At 49.0% G+C, this 23,884-nt stretch overlaps 1 long non-coding RNA gene across 1 annotated transcript; it reads left to right on the top strand.

Annotated features, from left to right (window-relative positions):
- The first annotated feature begins 8,624 nt into the window (after positions 1 to 8,624).
- On the top strand, positions 8,625 to 10,843 carry LOC147121466 (uncharacterized). Its single transcript, XR_015075399.1, has 2 exons — positions 8,625 to 9,424; positions 9,584 to 10,843. It is a non-coding gene; the product is annotated as an uncharacterized LOC147121466 (long non-coding RNA).
- Positions 10,844 to 23,884: the final 13,041 nt, after the last annotated feature.

Below are 23,884 nucleotides of genomic sequence, written 5' to 3'. Positions count from 1 at the left end.
CCGGTCACCTGGTGGCTTTGGGTCCGGCTCTCGGGCGGCGCGGTTGACACTGCGGGGAGCCCCGGGACCGGGCCGAAGGGGTGAAAGCCCAAGTGAGTCCCCGGGCCGCAGCCGCAAACTGAGCCGAGCCCTGATGCCGTTGGCCGAGGCGAAGACGGTGACCTGGTCGCGGAAATGAACGGTCTTCAGCAGGTTCCGGCATTGTCTAAACTGGCGACTAAAACAAATCGATCGGCGTCCGCCTCGGGCCCAGGGGGCAGCGGCATCGCGCCAGGAATCCGCTGAACTCAAGGCCCAGTCTTCCTGGGCTGCTAGGCTGCGCCCGGCACCGGCACAGCCGCTCGAAATGGCCATCAAAGTAGGCGAGCCTCCGGGCGAAGGGCAGGGGAATCACTTCATTTCTAACTGTTCCTAAAAACAATTTAAAACTGAAATAAATTGTTCTTTTCCTTAGTTTCCTAACACACAGAAAGTGGCAAAAATAAATAAAGTTAGGAATCAAGATGGCGGCCACTCACCTCCAGTCAGAAGGATTAGGCCCGCCCACACACGCAATGTGACGCACCGATTGGTCAACTATCAGGTCACTGAACTGTAGGATTGGTCAATCATCACGTCACTCAACTGTAGGATGGCCCGTCCGCACACGCAATGAACCCGCCCCCGTGACGCAGCGATTGGTCGACCGTCAGGTCACTCGACTGTACGATTGGTCAACCTTCACGTCACTCAATGCTAATGAGGGGATAATGAGCGGAATTTTGAACGTTTTTTGGATACCGTCAGCACAATTTTTGTCTCACCGAAAATTAAATACGCTTATGACCGTTCCGGAATCGTAAGCTTTCCTTTGATATAACACGCGTGTAGGTACGCTCTATAACTTTTGAGTGTATAGAGTACAGACAGACAGAAGAGCAATTATATATATATATAAGATAGATAGATAAGAATATATAGGTGATGCTATCGTTGAATTTTGACCCAAGATGTAGTTAGTTGGCATCTGCTTAGGTGTCCTCATTATCTAATTGTTGCTTCAAATAGGAGTGCGTTCCAGAGGAAAATAGGCAGCAGTGAAAAGTATGTGGGGATGATTTTTGATTTGGGCGGACATCGATTGAACCTTTTATGTGTTTTGTAGCAGCCTCCAGTGATCCCTTTAAGGACCGCCAGGTAGGCCACTCTACATTCAGTTCCACTGGGCAGAGTATGACGATCATCTGCTCCACCCAGTGGAAGACTAAACTTTCATCGGGGTCCTAAATACGTCATAGTTTACACATGTTAATGTGGCGCCACCCCCCCCCCCCCCGCTTCTGACAGGAGGCCTGGCTGCCTGTTTCAAGGCTCCCCTCCAAAACTGCAGTGGGCGCGATGACACGGAATGTCGGGGGTAAGTTTCGCTTGCGATTTTCTTCTCGCTATCACCCTGTTTTTCAGCAGAAACAGAGGCGGTAGTGAGGCAAAAATCAACTCCAGTGTCAGCCGTAGCTCAGTGGGAGCACTCGCACCTCAGAGTCAAAAGGATGTGGGTTGAATCCCCACTCCAGACACTTTAGCACATAATCTAGCGCTGAGCAGACCAGACACGCAGCAGCGGGGGAGGCAATTGAAATCATTAGTGGCTTGTTTACAGCTACTTAACAATGCTTTTTTCCCAGCTTCTTTATTTTGACAGGTTGCTGTGCCTAGACCTCGTCAGTGAAGCTGAAGCACGAGGTGACTTGCCACTGTTTCATCTCATGAGTTGACAGCTTCAAATATCAAGTCACAGCTCCCAGCTGAATCAGATATCTTCCCTTAGCCACTAGCTTCTCTAAACTGCATTTCCACTACAGACTCAGAATGCTGCAAGTCTTTACACAAGTCTCCATCCAGTCTGACCTCATTACCTCTCCCACCATTGAGAGATCGCTTCTGTCATCTCTACTTCACCTGCCACCTACTCGATTAGCATCGGTGCCCTTGAAAATATCTCACCTTGGTCCTCAGAATCCCACCACGATCAGCCCCAACACCAGCATCACCAGGCACACCTGCCCCAACAACACCAACCTTCGCTGCAATCTCCTGATGCTGCACAGGACACAGGGCATCAGCATCTAACCACATTGCTACCCAGGACGCCAGGGGTGGCCTCACTATGGTCACATTTACTTCGCTTGACACTGCATACCCTGGCTGCCACATGATGAGCCAGGTTGGCATCACCCCACACCAACACAATAAAGCATCCCTACAATGCTCAAGCCATTCCTTTCACAATACAATACAATACAATACAAATCGCTTTATTGGCATGATAAGGTACATCTTATGTTGCCAAAGCATCAAAATACATTTATGGTTGAACACATAAACGCGGTTCCATTCATACAGTGTATAAACAGGTATATCCCTGAGTTTATAAATATATTTTCGCCTTGTTTATATATACTCTTGTCTTAGTTTACTGGTTGTCCCTCTGTTCACACTCATCACCATTGTGGGGGGTACCGTTATGTCTCACCATTCACTGCAACTCACTAAGCCACTTCCAAAGGTGCACACACATCTGTCCAAGAACACAAAGTGTTGAAAATAAAGATTTCAATGTTTGACAGCACCTTTGTACAGTGCTTGTCGGTGTTTGCAGCACCTCAATGCTGTCGAACACTGACAGCACAAATATCATAATCAATTTGCGCATGCTTCCTTTAAGGACGTCATTAGACCCGCTTCCTTCAATTGGCCGGCAAATGCACTGGGTGGGCTTAACAAGCCCAATCAGGGGAAAATCATTTTACACAGCGGGCTAGAGCCAGCAGTGAGGCCGGGACCCGCCACCGGTGTCGCCCGCCATGGACCTGCCGAGGTTGGTAAAATCCAGCCCAACGTTTCAGGTCGATGACCTTTCGTCAGAACTGGAAAACGTTAGAGATGTACCAGTATATAAGCAAGTACAAAGGCAGGAAAGTGGGGGGGGCGGTGCAGAAGGAAAGAACAAAAGGGAAGGTCTGTGATAGGGTGGAAGGCAGAAGTGATTAAATGACAAAAGGGCTGATGGTGCAAGGCAAAAGGAGATGGTAATGGAACAAGTAAAGAAACAAAAGATGGGTCCAGAAGAGGTGTAAATGGGAATAGCAGAATCATCAACAGCTTGAGGAATATCTGGATAATAATAACCCGGCAAATAGTAGTCAGTCTATTCAGAAGGGAAAGATCATGCCTGACCAACCTCCTTTCTTTCTATCAGGAATAATATTTCAAGTGTACTGTGGAAAGCCCTATGACATAGTGCACCGAGACTTCCAAAATGCATTTGACAAAGCCCTTCATGAAAGGTTATTAGTCAGACTCAAAGCTACGGGGATTCAGGGTAAACTCGGGAAATGGATAAGGAATCAATTGAAGGGTAGGACGCAACAGCTACTCATTAGCACAGTTATGTCGGGGTGGAGGGGAAATACTAAGTGGGGTGTCCCAGAGCTCAGTTTTGGGACTCACTTATAAAAATGATTTAAGACTCAGAAACTCAATGCAAAGTGGTCAAAATTGTTGACGATACCAAGGTGGGAGGGTTAATTGAATCAGAAGAAGCAGCTCAAAAATGACAGAGTGAGTTGGACAAAATAAGTATGTGGGCAGATAAATGGCCGATGAAATTTAATATAGGCAAGTGCACACAGAATGGAAAAATAAGCTACTCTCTTCCCCCCAGTCTCTCGCTCTCTCTCTTCCCCCCAGTCTCTCGCTCTCTCTCTTCCCCCCAGTCTCTCGCTCTCTCTCTTCCCCCCCATCTCTCGCTCTCTCTCTTCCCCCCAGTCTCTCGCTCTCTTCCCCCCAGTCGCTCTCTCTCTTCCCCCCCAGTCGCGCTCACTCCCCCCGTCTCTTGCTCTCTCTCTTCCCCCCCAGTCGCTCTCTCTCTTCCCCCCAGTCGCTCTCTCTCTTCCCCCCCAGTTGCTCTCTCTCTTCCCCCCCCAGTCGCTCTCTCTCTTCCCCCCCCAGTCGCTCTCTCTCTTCCCCCCAGTCGCGCTCTCTCTTCCCCCCCAGTCGCTCTCTCTCTTCCTCCCCAGTCGCTCTCTCTCTTCCCCCCCAGTCGCTCTCTCTCTTCCCCCCCAGTCGCTCCCTCTCTCTCTTCCAACAACAACATGCCCTCAAAAGACCCTCGGCACCGCCGGGCACTTCAGCTAGTATTCCATAAATGATGTTGACTTAGCTAAGAATGAAGTGGAATAAGACTTAGGAATCTTGATAGACTCTACAGTAAACATGTACAACCAATGCAAAGCAGCAGTCAACATAGCCAAAAGAATGTTGAACTGCATAGCCAAAACAGTTGAGAGGAAGTCATGGTCCAACTGTACAGTGCTCCAATTAGGCCACACCTTAAGTACTGCATTTAGTAATGGTCGCAGAGACTAATTCCGTTCCCTAGCCACCAACTCTATTCCTCTCCCTGACAACTGTCTGAGGCTGAACCAGACTGTTCGCTATCTTGGTGTCATATTTGACCCCGAGATGAGCTTCCGACCACATATCCACGCCATCACTAAGATCGCCCAATTCCGCCCTTGCCTCAGTTCATCTGCTGCTGAAACCTAGACTTGACTATTCCAACGCACTCCTGGCTGTCCTCCCGCGTTCTACCCTCTGTAAACTTGAGGTCATCCAAAACTCTGCTGCCTGTGTCCTAACTCACAACAGGTCCCGATCACCCTTGTGCTCGCTGACCGACATTGGCTCCCGGTTAAGCAACGCCTCGATTTTAAAATTCTCATCCTTGTTTTCAAATCCCTCCATGGCCTCGCCCCTCCCTATCTCTGATCTCCTCCAGCCTTACAACCCTCTGAGATACCTACACTCCTGTAATTCTGGCCTCTTGAGCATCCCTGATTTTAATCACTCCACCATTGGTGGCCAAGTATTCAGCTCTGGAATTCCCTCCCTAAACCTCTCCGCCTCTCTACCTCTCTTTCTTCCTTTAAGACGCTCCTTAAAACCAACTCTTTTACCAAGCTTTTGGTCATCTGCCCAAATATCTCCTTATGTGTCTGTGTCAAATTTTGTTTGATAACGTTCCTGTGAAACACCTTTGAACGGTTTACTACGTTAAAGGCGCTATATAAATACAAGTTGTTGTTGTTGTTGAGACACCAGGGACATATTCAAGTCCTGGAAGCAGTGCAAAGAAGATCCACAACATTAAACTCTAGTGTCAGGCATCTGAGATCTGAGGAAAGACTTTTCAGGCTGGAAAAGAAGTGCAATAGCAAATGGCACGGAAAAGATAAATCCGGAATATTACTTTAAATTAAATTGTTGGAGTAGGACAAGGGGACATAGGTTCAAACTAGTAAAAGATAACTTTAGTACTGATATCAGGAAGTTCTTCTCCACACAGAAGAAACAATTAGATATTGCCATGGGGTGGCTGTAAGGTGCTCCTGGATGGATGAACTAATATGAGCCAAATGGTCTTCCTCATCCATAATTATTTTGTGATCTTATATAATCTGATCACAGCACTGTGTAGTTCAAGCAGTTCTGTAATATAAAGGGAGCATTCGAAAGGTAACGTCCCTGTGTTTGGTTTTTTTCCTGTTTGAGTGATTTTACTGACTGAGTTCAGTACAAACACTAAAAATAAGCTGACAACAAAGGTCAGTATCAGAGGTCACAAGTGCTGAGATCAAAGGTTACAAAAGGCCAAGGAGATGAACTGAATGCTCCATCATAACAAGTTCTGATTTAACTACTGGGTTCAAGAGCTGCGTTAGTGGAAGCGCCTGGGAGTAGGTTGTCTCCACAGCCTCTTTTTTTGCCAAATCTGCGATTTTTTACAATTATGAGTACAGATCAAAGACAATCAATTAATGCAATACATACAGACACAAAGGCAACTTCAATCAGTGAATTTAAATTACTGTAAAAAGAACAGCAGATAACTCATGGTGAATTACAATGAAAAATCCACCAAACACAGAGAAGTCAGCCAAGGCATACACTGAAGCCACTTTTACGCCAACACTGTTTTAGCTAAAATTCCAAGAGACTGGGTCCCAGTGTTTACATTGGATTTAGCAGTGTAAACACTGCCGGTTCACAGAAGCCCTTCTCCCTGAATCTGAACTAAACCAGCATCAGTAGGAACAAAGACACCAGGAAGAGAGAAAAAAAAACACAATGTCACAGACACTGAAACTAACATGAGGGCTGTCTAAGAATGTTATGTTGGTAACCCCAAGAACTGCCCACCCACAGGCCAATGCAAAAAGCTACAGGATTAAAGGGGCCCACGAACATATCCCTGGAATAACAGAAAAGAGGGAGATATCATAGGAACACAGGAAACCTCACCCAGCCTCGACGCAGAATGAAGTGGCAGATTGATAGTGTGAGTATAAGTGGTGGAAACCCTGCCTACCCTATAGCTGGGGAATGGGAACAGGTCTAGGGTGATTTTAAAAATATTGCAAATTGGGATTAATACATCTTTTAAAAGATTCTGTACAAGTTAGTATGAATGGAATTGAAAAAAAGTAAGACTTGCATTTATATAGCACCTTTCATGACCACTGGAAGTCCCAAAGCGCTTTACAGCCAATTAAGTACTTTTTTTAAAGTATAGTCACTGTTTTAATGTAGGAAATGCGTCAGCCAATTTGCGCACAGCAAGCTCCCACAAACAGCAATGCGTTAATGACCAGATAATCTGTTTTTAGTGATGTTGATTGAAGGATAAATATTGGCCAGGGCACCAGGGATAACTCCCCTGCTCTTCTTCAGAACAGTGCCATAAGATCTTTTACATCCACCTGAGAGAGTAGGCGGGGCCTTGGTTTAACATCTCATCGAAAGACGGCACCTCCGGAAATAATGATCAGCAATGCTAAATGGCCTACTCCTGTTCGTAATGTTCCAACAGCTGCCTTGTGTTAAATTTTATTGTACTATGACACTGTTGCATTGGTTTTGTTTACAATGGCCTGTCAAGTCCATAGTCTTCTGACTATTCCACCCATAAAGAGCTTCTTCTTTTTCCGTCCAGGGGTTCAAAGCCGTCTGTTCTAGGTTGCTTAAATCTCACTGCACTCACTGTTCCGACAGATTAACTATCCTTTTACGGAAAACGGCATAGCCCAATCATTTTTTATCCCAACTGACTGAATTATTGAGAAGTCAGAAATACTCATCAGTCAGTTAATTGTAGTGTAATTGGTGGTATTGATTTGATTTAGTTTAAATTAATTAAAGGGTAAGTCATAACAGCACAGCTCGGCCCCGTGGCATGCTCCTCCTGCACTATGTGGGAAATCAGGGACACTTCCTGTGTCCCTGACGACCATGTGTGCGGGAAGTGTATCCAGCTGCAGCTACTGGCAGACCGCATTGCGGTGCTGGAGCTGCGAATGGATACATACTGGAGCATTTGCGATGCTGAGGACGTCGTAGATATCACGTTTAATCAGTTGGTCACACCGCAGGTAAAGGCTGCACAGGCAGGAAGGGAATGGGTGACCGCCAGGCAGAGTAGTAGGCGCAGGCAGGTAGTGCAGGGGTCCCCTGTGGCCATCCCCCTCTCGAACAGATATACCAATTTGGATATTGTTGAGGGAGATGGCTTATCAGGGGAAGGCAGCAGCAGCCAACTTCCTAGCACCGTGGGTGGTTCTACTGCACAGGACGGGAGGAAAAAGAGCAGGAGAGCTATAGTGATAGGGGATTCAATTGTAAGGGGAATAGATAGACATTTCTGCGGCCGCAAACGAGACTCCAGGATGGTATGTTGCCTCCCAGGTGCAAGGGTCAAGGATGTTTCAGAGCGGCTGCAGGGCATTCTGGAGGGGGAGGGTGAACAGCCAGTTGTCGTGGTGCATATAGGTACCAACGAAATAGGTAAAAACCGGGATGAGGTCCTAAAAGCTGAATATAGGGAGTTAGGAGGTAAATTAAAAAATAGGACCTCAAAGGTAGTAATCTCAGGATTCCTACCAGTGCCACGTGCTAGTCAGAGTAGAAATAGAAGGATATTTCAGATGAATACGTGGCTAGAGGAATGGTGCAAGGGGGAGGGATTCAAATTCCTGGGACATTGGAACTGGTTCTGGGGGAGTTGGGACCAGTACAAACTGGACGGTTTGCACCTGGGCAGGACCGGGACCGTTGTCCTAGGTGGAGTGTTTGCTAGTGCTGTTGGGGAGGGTTTAAACTAAAATGGCAGGGGGTTGGGATCCTGTGCAAGGAGACAGAGGAAAGGGAAGCAAGGATAGAAGCAAAAGACAGGAAGGAGAAAAGCAAAAGTGGCAGTCAGAGAAATCAAGGGTGTAAATCAAACATGGCCACAGTAAATAATAATTTTAAAACGTCTAAGAGTGTTAAAAAAACAAGCCTGAAGGCTTTGGCCTAGAAAATGGGTATAGCCCCGCTTGAGGCGTTAGAACTGATGCTGCGCAAAGTTTATAGCCAGACGAAACTTATCGCCGCCTAGCGCGATATTGGGTTGCATCGTCCCCAAAGGTGATTGAGGCGCGAATTCAGACGTTGCACAGGACTCCTAAGGCGCAAAACTTCCGGCGCAACTCAATATCGGCGCAGACGGGCGCAGCGCAGGTGCTCTCAATTACCGAAAACCACGAGACTTCCAGGCGCCGGCCGGCTCTTAAAGGGGTGGGTCAGTCAGCCTCAGCTTCCACACTCATCGCCTTGTAGGCCTCAGAATCGGCGCAGGCCCTTCTCTGGCGCAAAAACCTTGGACCAGATGGAGAAGGTGAGACAGAGAGCAGAGCGCTTCAGCAATGAGGCTCTGGAGCAATTGGTGGCCGCAGTGGAGCGCCGGCGAGATGTTCTCTACCCAGACAATGGCAGGAGGCCGAATCAAAAGGAATACCGCCGAGCTTGGAGGGATGTTTCTCAGAGGGTTAACTCCAGCAGCATGGTGACCAGGAGCCCTGTACAGTGCAGGAAGAAATTCAACGACCTCACTCGGGTCGTTAGGGTGAGTGGTGTTTATTCAAACTTCTGAATCCCTCCATCTGCACCTGACTTTATGGCTACAGGGTGCGCGATGCCCCAATGGCCATGTGTCAGCAAGCACCCATGGCCCTTTCTGGGCACACACATGCACATTTGACTCAGGGCATCATGTAAGGGCTCTTGCACCATGGAGGGCATGAGATGATCACTCAGGGCATCATGTAAGGGCTCTTCCACCATGGGGGGCATGAGATAATGACTCAGGGCATCATGTAACATAACTTCCCCTTCTTTCCCCTGCAGTCCAAGCTGGCGAAGAATCGCAAAGACCAGCTTCGAACCGGTGGAGGACCTCCACAAGTGGTCACTCTCACGGATCTCGAGGAGAGAGTGCACCAGATTCTTGGAGGACATCTGAGTGGTCCTGTTACCACTGCAGCTGCCGACCCCATTGTCGACAGCGATGGTAAGGTTCTCACCTTTTACAGCTGTCTCCTTCCACTTGGTCCCCCTGCCAGTATGCTTTCTCACTGTGGAGCCATGTCATAGCCTTGCCGCAATCTGGCATGCCTTGCTGCCAACCTGTCCTTTTGCTAAAACCACTCTTCCACTTCCCTGCTTTCAGATGCTGCATCACCAGCTCGGGATCCGGGCCCTGAAGCTGCCAGTGCCAGTGCCTCCAGAGGCGAGGATCAGGAGGAAGCCGGACCATCCATTCCAGCCGCAGGGGAGCCTTCACATCTGCAGACTGGGGATAGTAGTTCCCTGGAGGGGAGGGGGGGTGCTCTGATGAGGAGCCAGTTGCCGGAACAAGCGGCCTGCAGCAACGCGAGGGGGGTAGGCAAGTTCGGCCACCGGCTCCCCGGAGGGCAAGGCAGGGAACGATGACTGCTGCACAGAGTGCAGAGGAGGTGCGGAGTCTGGCTGAAATGAGCACTCAGGCCCGGCTCAGGCACACTGAGCTTATGGCTGCAGTGGGGAGGATGCCTCAGTCGATAGAAACACTGGCAAAGAGTGTGCTGGACTTTGGGGCAGCAATGGAGAGGACTGTCCAGGGCTTCGGGGCAGCAATGGAGAGGACTGTCCAGGGCTTCGAGGCCGCTATGGAAAGGACTGTTCAGAGCTTCGGACAATCCCTGGAAAGGTCTGTCCAGGGCTTGTCCGAGGCAGTGGAACGGACTGCTCCGGCCTTGTCCGAAGCAATGGAAAGAAATGTCCAGGGCTTCTCCGAAGCACTGGCACCTGCCACACAGGTCCTCACTGCTGCCACGCAGTCACTTGCTGGCCTCGTCCAGACCCAGATTGAGGCCAGGAATCAGTGGAGCAGTCGATTGTGGCGGCTGAGCCGAACCGGTCCCCTCAGAGAGCCAGTGTGTCGTCCGACCATGGTGCAGGTGTCCTCTCTCGGCAGGTGACCATTGCTCATGCCACCGCTGGAACGTCTGCAATGCAGCTGCCACCACCTGCAGTGCACACTGCTTCCAGCCACGCCCAGATCAAGCAGCCAGCCTCCGCACCCTCCAAGCCCAGAGGTCGTCCAGGCCATCCCTCAGGGGCTTCTGCGATTCCAGACAGTCAGCAGGCATCCCCCAGCCTTGACCCCACCACTGGGGTTCAATTACGTAGGAGCAGCAGGGAGGGAAGGGGCCGACCGCGAAAGAGAAGTCGGTCTCCATCAAGGGGCCAGCAGTAGAGGGAGTTGCTGAGACGTTTCTTCGTCCAAATTCAAGGACGCCCTCACCTGTTGTGATTGTTTGTGATGGTTTGTTTAGTTTTGCTGCTTAGCCAGAGAGTTGACTGTTATTTCGTTAGTTATGGTTTCTGTTGACATGAAGTTGTTATGCTGGAAGGAAGCACTTTTTTGACAATAAAGAATTTTTTTTTATTTACAATGGTACTCGTAACTATTTACACTCATGGTGGACTTCCTAGGCTTTGAATGATCCGAAGTGCGCAGGACGAATGACAGCCATCATTCCGTCAGAGGGGCCTAGAACCGAGTCCTTATGAGCCTCTGATGGACTGCCCTTCCACTTTCAGGAGCCCTCCCATCTTCCTCCTCCTCCTCCTCCTCCTCATCCGCATGCTCCTCCTCCTCCTCCTCGTCCGCCTGCTCTTCCTCCTCCTCCTCCTGCTCCTCGTCCGCCTGCTCTGCTGGACCTTGAGGGTCGGCTGGCATTGGCTGGGTTCGTCGAATGACCAAGTTGTGGAGCATGCAGCAGACGACGACGATGCGACCCACTTGCTCCGGCGAGTACTGCAGGGCTCCCCCCAAATGGTCCAGACAGCGGAAACGCTGTTTGAGCACACCAATAGTGTGCTCGACAATGTTCCTGGTCGCCTGATGGCTGCTGTTGTAAAGCTCTTCCGCCGGGGTGGCGGGCAAACGGAGTGGGGTCATGAGCCATGGGCAGAGAGGATAGTCCTTGTCGCCCAGAAGCCAGCCTCGTGGATGAGCCGGGCCCTCAAAAAGGTCAGAAACTGAGGTCTGCCGCAGGATGAACGCATCATGGCTGCTCCCAGGGAATTGTGCGTTGACTGCCATTATCATCTGGCGGTGGTCACAGACCAGCTGGACATTGAGGGAGTGGAACCCCTTTCGGTTGCGGAACTCCTCTGGATTCTGCAATGGCGCCTGCAAAGCCATGTGTGTGCAATCTATGGCCCCTTGCACCATGGGGAAGTCCGCAATAGCAGCGAAGCCCTGCGTGCGCTCCGCCTGCTTCTCCAGGGTCACAGGGAAGGTGATTAATTGACGCCTCCTTCTATAGAGGGCAGCTGTCACTTGCCAGATGCAACAATACACTGCAAATTGTGTTATATTCGCGATGTCCCCAGTGGCTGACTGAAAGGATCCGCTTGCGTAAAAGTTCAGGGCAACAGTCACTTTGACGGCAACCGACAGAGAGGTCCTGCACTGTAGACGCGGCTGCAGGTCCTCAGCAAGCAGGTGGCACAGCTCAGTCACAACCTCCTTACCTAATCTGAGCCTTCGCAGACACTGCTCCTCGGACATGGTAAGGTATGACACCTGCTGCCTGAAAACCCTCGCAGCGTATCGTCGGATTGGCCGACCTCCATTGCCCCTCCTCCTTCTGGCCAATCCCGGCCCTCTCTCCCGCCGTCTCTGTGCCCCTTCCAAGTGTCCGGCCATGAGGACGTTCCCCTCCAAAGCAGCTCCCATTGCTATGCCAGACGGGCAACACGCAGTAATGTCTAGCGCTCCAACTGCTCCAGACAGGCCTGCAGGTCCCAAGTCTTCGAAGGCTAAATCCGAATAATAGTGTGCAACAGTAGTTCACCAACTCTCTCCAGCAATGAACAGAATGAACAGGCCAAGTGCCTGCAGCTTTTATGCTAGAGCTGTCCCCTTTAAATAGCGCCCCCCGACTCCGAGAAGGGCCTGGGAACGTTCCATCCAACTGTCACTAATAGCGCCAGGCGGAAAGGTTCCGGGCGCCACCGAATATCCGGTCAGGGGCGCCAAAAAGGCATTGCACACTGAAATGACGTCATTAACTGCCTGCACACGCGGGCGCGCGCTAAGAGTTAGTGCTGGCGCTAAATGGATACGCAATATGGGAGGTGTCGCTATCTTCACTGCACCCGCCCGAACATTGAGTAACGCCCCAATTCTTGGGCTCTTTAGGCGCTAATCGCTGGCGCAACCAACCGAATTTCTAGGCCTTTGTGTCTTAATGCGAGGAGCATTCGTAATAAGGTGGATGAATTAGCTGTGCAAATAGATGTAAATGGATATGATATAATTGGGATTACGGAGACATGGCTCCAGGGTGACCAAGGCTAGGAATTCAACATCCAGGGGTATTCAATATTCAAGAAAGACAGGCAAAAAAGAAAAGGAGGTGGGGTAGCGTTGCTGGTTAAAGAGGAGATTAACACAATAGTAAGGAAGGATATTAGCTCTGATGATGTGGAATCTGTATGGGTAGAACTGAGAAATACCATGGGGCAGAAAACGTTAGTGGGAGTTGTATACAGACCCCCAAACAGTAATGCTGAGGATGGGGATGCCATTAAATGGGAAATTAGAGATGCGTGCAATAAGGGCACAGCAGTTATCATGGGTGACTTTAATCTACATATAGATTGGGTTAACCAAATTATTAACAATACTGTGGAGGAGGAATTCCTGGAGTGTATACGGGATGGTTTCCTGGACCAATATGTCAAGGAACCAACTAGAGATCAGGCCATCTTAGACTGGGTATTATGTAATGAGAAAGGATTAATTAGCAATCTTGTTGTGTGAGGCCCCTTGGGGCGGAGCGATCATAATATGATCGAATTGTTCATTAAGATGGATAGTGAAGTATTTGACTCAGAGACTAGGGTCATGAATTTAAATAAAGGAAACTACGATGGTATGAGGCGCGAGTTGGCTAGGATGGACTGGGGAACGTTACTTAAAGGGTTGATGGTGGATAGGCAATGGCAAACATTTAAAGATCGCATGGATGAACTACAGAATTTGTTCATCCCTGTTTCGCATAAAAAAAAACAAAAAAGGTGACTCAACCGTGGCTAACGGGAAATTAGGGGTAGCATAAGATTCAAGGAGAGGACATATAAATTGGCCAGAAAAAGCAACAAACCTGAGGATTGGGAGCAGTTTAGCATTCAGCAAAGGAGGACAAAGGGATTAATTAAGAGGGGGAAAATAGAGTATGAGAGTAAGCTTTCAGGGATCAGAAAAACTGACTGTAAAAGCTTCTATAGATATGTGAAGAGAAAAAGATAGGTGAAGTCAAGCATAGGATCCTTGCAGTCAGAATCAGGGGAATTTATAATGGGGAACAAAGAAATGGCAGACTAATTAAATACATACTTTGGTTCTGTCTTCACAAAGGAGGACACAAATAAACTCCCAGAGATGTCGGGGAACATAGGATTTAATGAGAGGGAGGAACTGAATGAAATCAGTATTTGTAGGGAAATGGTGTTAGGGAAATTGACGGTATTGAAGGCCGATAAATCCCCAGGGCCTGATAAACTACTTCCTAGGGTACTTAAGGAAGTGGCCCTAGAAATAGTAGATGCATTGCTGGTCATCTTCCAAAATTCTATAGACTCTGGAACAGTTCCCATGGATTGGAGGGTAGCTAATGTAACCCCACTATTCAAAAAAGGTTGTAGAGAGAAAACAGGGAATTATAGACCGGTAAGCCTGACATCGGTAGTGGGGAAAATGCCAGAGTCCATTATAAAAGATGTAATAGCAGAGCACTTGGAAAACAGTGACAGGATCGGACAAAGTCAACATGGATTTACAAAAGGTAAATCGTGCTTGACTAATCTACTGGAATTTTTTGAGGATGTAACTGGTAGAATAGATAAGGGAGAACCAGTGGATGTGGTGTATTTGGACTTTCAGAAGGCTTTCGATAAGGTCCCGCATAAGAGATTAGCATGTAAAGTTAAAGCACATGGGATGGGGGGTAAGGTACTGACTTGGATAGAGAACTGGTTGGCAGACAGGAAGCAAAGAGTTGGAATAAACGTGTCTTTCTCTGAGTGGCAGGCAGTGACTAGTGGGGTACGGCAGGGATCGGTGCTAGGACCCCAGCTATTCACAATATATATTAATGATCTAGACGAAGGAACTAGATGCAATATCTCCAAGTTTGCAGACGACACAAAGCTGGGTGGGCGTGTGTGCTGTGAGGAGGATGCCGAGAAACTCTAGTATGACTTGGACAGGTTGGGTGATTGGGCAGATGCATGGCAGATGCAGTACAATGTGGATAAATGCGAGGTTATCCACTTCGGTGGCAAAAACAGGAAGGCAGATTATTATCTGAACGGCAATAGATTGGGAGAAGGGGAAGTGCAACGAGACCTGGGTGTCCTTGTGCACCAGTCGCTGAAGCATGCAAGTGCAGCAGGTGGTTAAGAAGGCAAATGGTATGTTGGCCTTCGTAGCGAGAGGATTCGAGTACAGGAGCAAGGATGTCTTGCTGCAGTTGTACAGGGCCTTGGTGAGACCACACCTTGACTATTGTGTGCAGTTTTGGTCACCTTATCTGAGGAAGGATGTTCTTGCCATGGAGGGAGTGCAGCGAAGATTCATCAGACTGATACCTGGGATGGCAGGAATGACGTATGAGGAGAGATTGGATCGATTGGGCTTACATTTGCTGGAGTTTAGAAGAATGAGAGGGGATCTCATTGAAACTTATAAAATTCTAACAGGACTAGACAGACTAGATGCAGGAAGGATGTTCCCGATGGCGGGGGAGTCCAGAACCAGGGGTCACAGTCTAAGGATAAGGGGTAAGCCATTTAGGACAGAGATGAGGAGGAATTTCTTTACCCAGAGAGTGGTGAACCTGTGGAATTCTCTACCACAAAAGGCAGTTGAGGCCAATTCATTAAATATATTCAAGAAGCAGTTAGATATATGTCTTAAGGCTAAAGGGATCAAGGGATATGGGGAGAAAGCAGGGACAGGGTACTGAATTTGGATGATCAGCCTTGATCTCATTAAATGGCAGAACAGGCTCGAGGGGCCGAATGGCCTACTTCTGCTCCTATCTTCTATGTTTCTATGTTTCATAATTCTCTTACTACGTCTGTGTGCCTCTTTAAGTCAGATAATAAATCATTCAACCGGAATTATTTAGCCCACAGTACAAATACAAAAATCTATTTACATTCCTAGGCCAGCGAAGAATCAATATCTCAGCGAGGCTTCTTTCTCTCCCTGCCTACAGAAGCCTCCAAAGAAAACTATAGGGGTACTTTTACGAAATGTTGCTCCCAGCGCATAGCCTTGCCCACCAGTGTGCAAATTAGCAATTCAGCCATGCATTCCCAGAATACGCGTTCCCATCAGGCGTGGTTCCAGGCTGTGAGCGTGATTTCATAACATTTTCTCTTCGACTTCAGTCTCCCCTCTTCTCCCCATATTCCTTCACCACCTGCTCGGTGCCCACCTCTCCTCGTAAGGTGCTCTTAGACACTTCCACTGGTGGAAACTTTATTAACATTAGAGATGAAAGTAAAACATTTCTTTTAGGAGAAACGTGATTCCAATGTAGATGAAAATCGGGCAAGGTCTTTAACTGGCAAGCAAGGCACTCCACCAGTGGTGAAGATGAAAATTACCCTCTATGTTTCTGCACCAGGTTAAGCAAGACTAAATCTAATAGATTAGCTCCCACCCACCCTCAATTTCCTTCCTGGAACCCATGACAACAACAACTTGTATTTATATAGCGCCTTTAACATAGTAAAACATCACAAGGCGCTTCACAGGAACCTAATCAAACAAAATTTGACACCGAGCCAAATAAGGAGATATTAGGGCAGATGACCAAAGGTTTGGTCAAAGAGGTAGGTTTTAAGGGCGTCTTAAAGGAGAAAAGAGAGTTAGCAAGATGGAGAGGTTTAGGGAGGGAATGCCAGAGCTTAGGGCCTTGGAAGCTGAAGGCTCGACCACCAGTGGTGGAGCGATTAAAATCAGGGATGCTCAAGAGGCCAGAATTAGAGGAGCACAGAGATCTCAGAGGGTTGTAGGACTAGAGAAGATGACCTGTTCTTTGCTATGGTTCCGTAGATGCCAGCAGCCAGACAGCATTTGGCCCATGTGAATCTGGACAGTGAGTACCAGTGGGCTATTCATTTATGAGGTATTGCAGCTAAGAATTGTTCTGTCCTCTCCTAACATCCACACTTTCCAGCAGGAGCAGTGAATAGCATTGATGAACAGAAACCCAGGCTGTTTTTCTATTGTTTTGCCTAGCCCAGACTTAGTGAAGCTGGCTGAGATAAGCTAACTCAGCACAGATCAGGGATTGAACTCAAGATCTTTGTGGTCACAGGATTCATTATAAGAGGTAAGGAAACAGGGAAGGAGTGTGGCGGCGGGGGGGGGAAATTCTGTGTTTCTGTACAGTTCCCAAATTCCACTGAACAATGTTTAAAATAAGAGCTTTAGGAAAAGTTATAATCATACACATTTTATTTTCGAAAGTATATTTTAGAATGCTGCAAAGGTTGATCCAAAAAAAATATATTGAAAGTGCGAAAAATATGAAGGGAACGATTTATCTTCTAGAACAGTGACAAGATGAAATATTACAGGGTGGATGTACTGATCCTGTGCTCACAGATAACTACCAGGTTCACATCGCGTGGGTAGGAAAAGAGCATGTTATCGGAATGCCAAATAAGCAATGTCCTCACAAGGAACTGTTTTAGTTTCTTACCAAGCTAATCTCTGTGATGCACTGTGGGATATTTTTGTACACTAAAGATGCTATATAAAATATAAGTAGTTGTTGTCACTAATTTATTCTTACTATTTCCAAATATTTGGACTTGAACTATGATACTGCAGCTTATTACCAGAGTGTGTGATAGTTTTGTGGTAAACCACTGTTATTGTTGTTCACTGTTGTTGTTGCACACTGTTGTACCTATGCATGCCTCAGCATGTCTCTGCTGGCTCCGCCCCTGGCTCCACCCACAGGCTCAGGTACAAAGGTGATTGCCCTGCAGCCCCCTGCCTTCTTGGAACCCAGTCAACCACGAGAGGCATGCTCTGTTCTTTGCTAATAAAAGCCTTTAGTTACTCTCCTAACTCTCCGTCTTTTATGAGTAATTGATAGCGCATCAATTTTATTAGCAAAAACAAAATGTCGACAAACGCTGAGCAGCAGGCTGCTGCACCAAACGCTGAGCAGCAGGAGCTGCTGCGAGCCCTCAGACCAACATGCCTGGACCTAGACCCCCAGGAAGCGGGTTCGGCTACCAAATTCGCGCATTGGCTGTGTTGCTTCGAGGCCTACCTGCAAGCCTCAACTGTGACCCTGGACGAAAACAAGTTGGAAATCTTGGCCTCAAAGGTGAGCCACCAAGTTTATACAATAATCCAGGACGCGACGACCTACGCGGCGGCTATCGATCTGCTAAAAGGGCAATACGCACGCCCGGTAAATACGGTCTATGCCAGGCACCTCTTAAGATCCCACAGACAGCAGCCCGGGGAATCGGTGGAGGCCTTCCTACGGGCACTACGGATACTCGGCCGAGACTGCGATTGCAAAGAAGTATCAGCCGCAGCACACACGGAGGGACTGATCCGAGATGCTTTCGTTGCGGGTCTAAGGTCCGACTACTCCCGGCAGAGACTGTTGGAAAAGGGAGAAATGGACCTGAGAAAGGCAGTGTCCCTCGCGCTCTCGCTCGACGCGGCCCACAGGAATATGGACGCCTTCTCCCCTAACCGCTCCGCAACGTGGACGCCACAACCTTGGGTCATGGGACCGCCACCTTCAACTGCTGCTGCGATGTCCAAGGCACAGAAATGTTATTTTTGTGGCCAGGCAAAACACCCCAGAGCACGCTGCCCGGCGAGAAACGCTACCTGCTCCGGCTGCGGGAAGAAAGGACACTATGTCAGCGCCTGCAAAGGTAAAACCGCTAACGCCAGCAGCGCCGCGTGCGAACCGTGGGGGCAGCCATCTTGTCCGCCATCTTGGGCTCCCCCAGCCGCGTGGGGATCGGGACCATGGGCGCCGCCATTTTGTCCGCCATCTCGGACGTCTCCAACTTCAACCACGGGGGACCCGGACTCAACCACCGCCTCATCTGACGACCACATCGACTCGCTCGACCATACGCTGGCCTCCGTGACGCTGGACCAATCTCTCCCTCATCAACTGTCCAGGTCCATGATGGACATTACGGTAAACGGCCGCGCCACTACCTGCCTTTTTGACAGCGGGAGCACGGAAAGCTTTATCCACCCCGACACGGTGCGCAGTTACTCTCTCCCGGTCCTGCCGACGCGACATCGGATCTCTTTGGCTTCCAAAGCCCAGTCAGCGGACGTCGGTGGCTGCTGTGTAGTGACCCTTTCAGTAAGGGGCACAGAATACAAAAATTTTAAACTCCTGGTCCTGCCCCATCTTTGCGCTGCCGTTCTACTGGGGTTGGATTTTCAGTGCCACCTTAAGAGTGTCACATTAGCGTACGACGGACCCCCCCCCACTCACAGTCTGCAGCCAGCAGCTTTTAAATCGCCCGCCGCGCACCATTTGCAGCCTCTCCACCCTTAAAGTCCCCCCCACCTCCTTGTTCGCTAACCTCACCCACGACTGTAAGCCCATCGCTACCAAAAGCAGGCGTTACTGTGCCGGGGATAGGAGCTTTATTAAATCCGAGGTAGCAAGACTCCTGAAGGAAGGGATTATTGAAAGTAGCACCAGCCCATGGCGAGCACAAGTGGTGGTAGTGAAGAGTGGCGAAAAACAGCACCTAGTTATTGACTACAGCCAGACGATCAATTGCTACACCCAGCTAGATGCATACCCACTCCCCCGCATATCTGACATGGTCAATCAGATAGCACAATACCGGGTGTTCTCGACGATTGATCTGAAGTCGGCATACCACCAGCTCCCCATCAGGGCTGAGGACCGCCAGTACACAGCTTTTGAAGCTGACGGTCGTCTCTACCACTTCCTCAGAGTTCCCTTTGGCGTCACCAACGGGGTTTCAGTCTTCCAACGGGAGATGGACCGGATGGTTGACCAGAACGCGCTCCAGGCCACTTTCCCCTATCTAGACAACGTCACCATCTGCGGCCGCGACCAGCAGGACCATGATGTTAATCTAGAGAAATTCCTCCGTACGGCCCAGCGGCTGAACCTAACATACAACAAGGACAAATGTATGTTTCGTACCAAGCGCCTTGCCATTCTTGGCTGTGTAGTGGAGAACGGAGTCATCGGCCCCGACCCCGACAGGATGCGCCCCCTTATGGAGCTCCCCCTCCCCCACTGCCAAAAAGCACTGAAGAGATGCCTAGGGTTTTTCTCGTACTATGCTCAGTGGGTGCCCAACTATGCGGACAAAGCCAGACCCCTCATCAAGTCCACCTCCTTCCCCCTGACAGCAGAGGCCTGTGCAGCCTTCACTCTCATAAGAGGAGATATTGCGAAGGCCACAAAGCACGCAGTGGATGAGTCCATCCCTTTCCAAGTGGAGAGCGACGCATCCGACTTTGCCCTAGCTGCAACCCTTAACCAGGCGGGGAGACCCGTGGCCTTTTTCTCAAGGACCCTCCAGGGCCCCGAGATTCGACACTCCTCTGTCGAAAAGGAGGCCCAGGCCATTGTGGAAGCTGTGCGACATTGGAGGCATTACCTGGCCGGAAAACAATTTACCCTGCTCACTGACCAGCGTTCAGTAGCTTTTATGTTTAATAATAAGCAGAGGGGCAAAATCAAGAACGACAAGATCTTGAGGTGGAGAATCGAACTCTCCACCTACAATTACGATATCTTGTACCGGCCCGGGAAACTCAATGAGCCCCCAGATGCCCTATCACGCGGTACATGCGCCAACGCGCAGGTCGATAGACTGAAGACCCTCCACAATGACCTCTGCCACCCGGGGGTCACCAGGTTTTTTCACTTCATCAAATCCCGTAACCTGCCCTACTCCATCGAGGAGGTCAGGACCATGACCAGGAACTGCCAAATCTGTGCCGAGTGCAAACCGCATTTTTATAGGCCAGACAGAGCAAGCCTGATCAAAGCCACGCGCCCCTTTGAACGGCTGAGCGTCGATTTTAAAGGGCCCCTCCCCTCCTCCGACCGCAATGTGTACTTCCTCAACATAATTGATGAGTACTCCCGTTTCCCGTTTGCCATCCCTTGCTCAGACATGACCAGTACCACGGTCATTAAATGTCTGAATGACCTCTTCGCCTTGTTCGGTTTCCCTAGCTATATTCATAGCGACAGGGGCTCATCCTTTATGAGCGACGAACTCCGGCAGTACCTGCTCTCGAGAGGTATCGCTACAAGCAGGACCACCAGCTACAACCCCCGGGGGAATGGCCAGGTGGAAAGGGAGAATGCGACGATCTGGAAGGCAGTCCTTTTAAACTTGAAATCTAAGGGCCTTCCGACCTCTCGCTGGCAGGAAGTCCTCCCTGCGGCGCTCCATTCCATTCGGTCACTGCTCTGTACAGCCACCAATGCTACCCCTCACGAGAGAATGTTCTCCTTCCCCAGGAAGTCCACATCGGGAATCTCGTTACCGACATGGCTGACTTCTCCAGGACCCGTCCTACTGCGGAAGCACGTGAGGTCCCATAAGACGGACCCCCTGGTCGAGAGGGTGAGCCTCCTCCATGCCAACCCTCAGTATGCTTACGTGGTGTACCCGGACGGGCGGGAGGACACAGTCTCCATATGAGACCTCACACCTTCGGGTGCTCCCGAAACACCTCCCTCGCCACCCACCACTACCCACGCCTACCCCCAGTACGCTTACGTAGCGTACCCGGACGGGCGGGAGGACACAGCCCCCACACGAGATCTCGCACCTTTGGGTGCCCCTGAAACACTACCATTGCCATCCACCACTACCCACAACCCAACCCCGCTAGACGGCATGCCGCAGCCCCAGGACCCGTCATTGACCACCCAACCACTCAATGAGACGCCAGATTCAACGTTGGATGCTGCACCATCACCGCCGCCACCACGACGATCAGGACGGCATACAAGGCCACCTGATAGATTTACTTACACGAACCTTTAGTACACTTCACCCCGCCAGACTCAATTTTAAACAAGGGGTGAATGTGGTAAACCACTGTTATTGTTGTTCACTGTTGTTGTTGTTGTTGCACACTGTTGTACCTATGCATGCCTCAGCATGTCTCTGCTGGCTCCGCCCCTGGCTCCACCCACAGGCCCAGGTACAAAGGTGATTGCCCTGCAGCCCCCTGCCTTCTTGGAACCCAGTCAACCACGAGAGGCATGCTCTGTTCTTTGCTAATAAAAGCCTTTAGTTACTCTCCTAACTCTCCGTCTTTTATGAGTAATTGATAGCGCATCAAGTTTGCCATAAGATTTGTAAATATTAGAGCCTTGTGTTACACTTGGACCCCAATTTAATAGATTAACATATGAACATAGCTTGTTTGCTAATTAATATCATTAAAGCACAATAAAAATAATTCATGCAAATACCCATATCAGCAAATACCTATACAGCACTGTATAGTACACTAAACTGATTGGGGGAAAAATTCAGTTGGTTGCACCTCCCATTAGCGCCTTAAGAGGGTGCCAAGTGGAGCGCAAAGCAACTAGCGCCCGGGTGCGGCGATATCTGCGCCTCTCACGAAATTGACCGGACATTTTGCGGCGGCACTAAACACTACCGCCACGATCTCCTGCGCCTGCAGATCGTTACGTCAGTCGAGCGTGCAACGCCCCGGTAGTGCCCCTTTTTTTGGTCGGCGAAATTTTTTAACCATGCATTCTGAGTGAGAGACAGAGACTGCAGGAGTTTTGTGTTGAGGAGTTTTGGTACTGAGCAGCACTTTGCAGGTTCTTTTTGATTTGATCTTCCTTGCATTGATTTAGAAGATACTATGGGGGCTGCACTCTGAGCTCTTTCCTGAAGCCTCTCCATTGTTCTTTCCAGCAGATTTGATGTACAGGTCTCTCCAGTCCGAGATGCAAGGCTGCAATGAACAAGGTGTGGATGGAGAGCAAGATCGACCCTCCCCTTTAAGAATTGGCCGGCGCCAATGTGTCTGTGTTCCATTGCTGACTGACATCACATGAGCTTCGCCAGCGCTCTGAGGTAGCGCCTCGCTCCTCGGCATTAGCGCCTTAAGAGAGGTGTGTAGCGCCTGATTTAGCACTCCAATCACCTCCAGGGGCGATAAAAGCCAAGTTTGCTGTCGGAGGCGATAATTAGCGCCAGGCGCTGAACTTTGCGCACCGCCAATAATGGCGCCCCAAATGGGACGGTACCGAATTTTCCCCCCATTATCTGTGCATGTATCTCATTACTGTTTGTGGGACTCTGCAGTGCACAATTTGGCCTCTGCATTTCCCTACATCAGGTCAGTGACTACACTTCAAAAGTACTTAATTGATATACCACAAAAAGCAGTAGATGCTAGCTCAATTAATAATTTTAACTCAGAGATCGATAGAAAGCCAAGGGTATTAAGGGATATGAAGCCAAGGCAGATGGATGGAGTTAGGATACAGATCAGTCATGATCTCATTGAATGGCGGAGCAGACATGAGGAGCAGAATAGCCTACTCCTGTTCTTATGTTCCTACGTACTATTCAACATAACCCTCTCAAAACAAACATAGAAACTTAAATGGTTAACCCTGTAACATTACCAATTACAACATCTCATTAAATGTGTTCAGGCCAGAAATGATATTTGGTATGCTGCAAGCATCAATGTTTATAATGTTGACATTACAACTATTACCTCCCTTGGTCACTTCACACTGAATTCCTTCTAAGTAGTTTTTATTAGTCAGGTAGCATACCAATCTGATAGAAATAAGAAAGAGAAAGAAGACTTGCATTTATATAGCACCTTTCACGGCCTCAGGATGTCTCAAATCGCTTTACAACCAATGAAGTACTTCTGAATTGTTAGTCACTGTTGTGATTTAGGGAAACACAGAGGCAAAATGAGATACAGGATCGGATAATCAGTTTTAGTGATGTTAGTTGAGGGATAAATATTGGTCAGGACACTAGGGAGAACTCCGCTGCTCCTCTTCGAATAGTGCCATGGGATATTTTGCGTCCACCTGAGAGGGTAGATAGGGCCCCGGTTTAACGTCTCCTCTGAAAGTAGGTGCTTCTTGCACATGGTAGGAAGTGAAGTCAGACGGTCGGTCACCCTGGACAACTCTCATACTTCCTAACTGCCTACTACTGGGCAGCAGTGGTGAAGGTCAGAGTCTGATTTCCAGGAAATCCTTTCAGCTATGAAAGTAAGAGGATTGAGAAGAGTGCAGGAAGATTGGGAAAAATATATCATGAAAATATTTATTTTAGGAACTGTGATTAAGATTTTATGAAGGAAACCTAAACACCATCTGGATGTCTCAAG

Source organism: Somniosus microcephalus, chromosome 3 (assembly GCF_052327205.1).
Source record: "Somniosus microcephalus isolate GS21.2 chromosome 3, FLI_Smic_1.0, whole genome shotgun sequence".
NCBI lineage: Eukaryota > Metazoa > Chordata > Chondrichthyes > Squaliformes > Somniosidae > Somniosus > Somniosus microcephalus.
The sequence above is the reverse complement of the archived record's forward strand: the minus strand, read 5'-3'. Positions and strand labels throughout refer to the sequence as shown.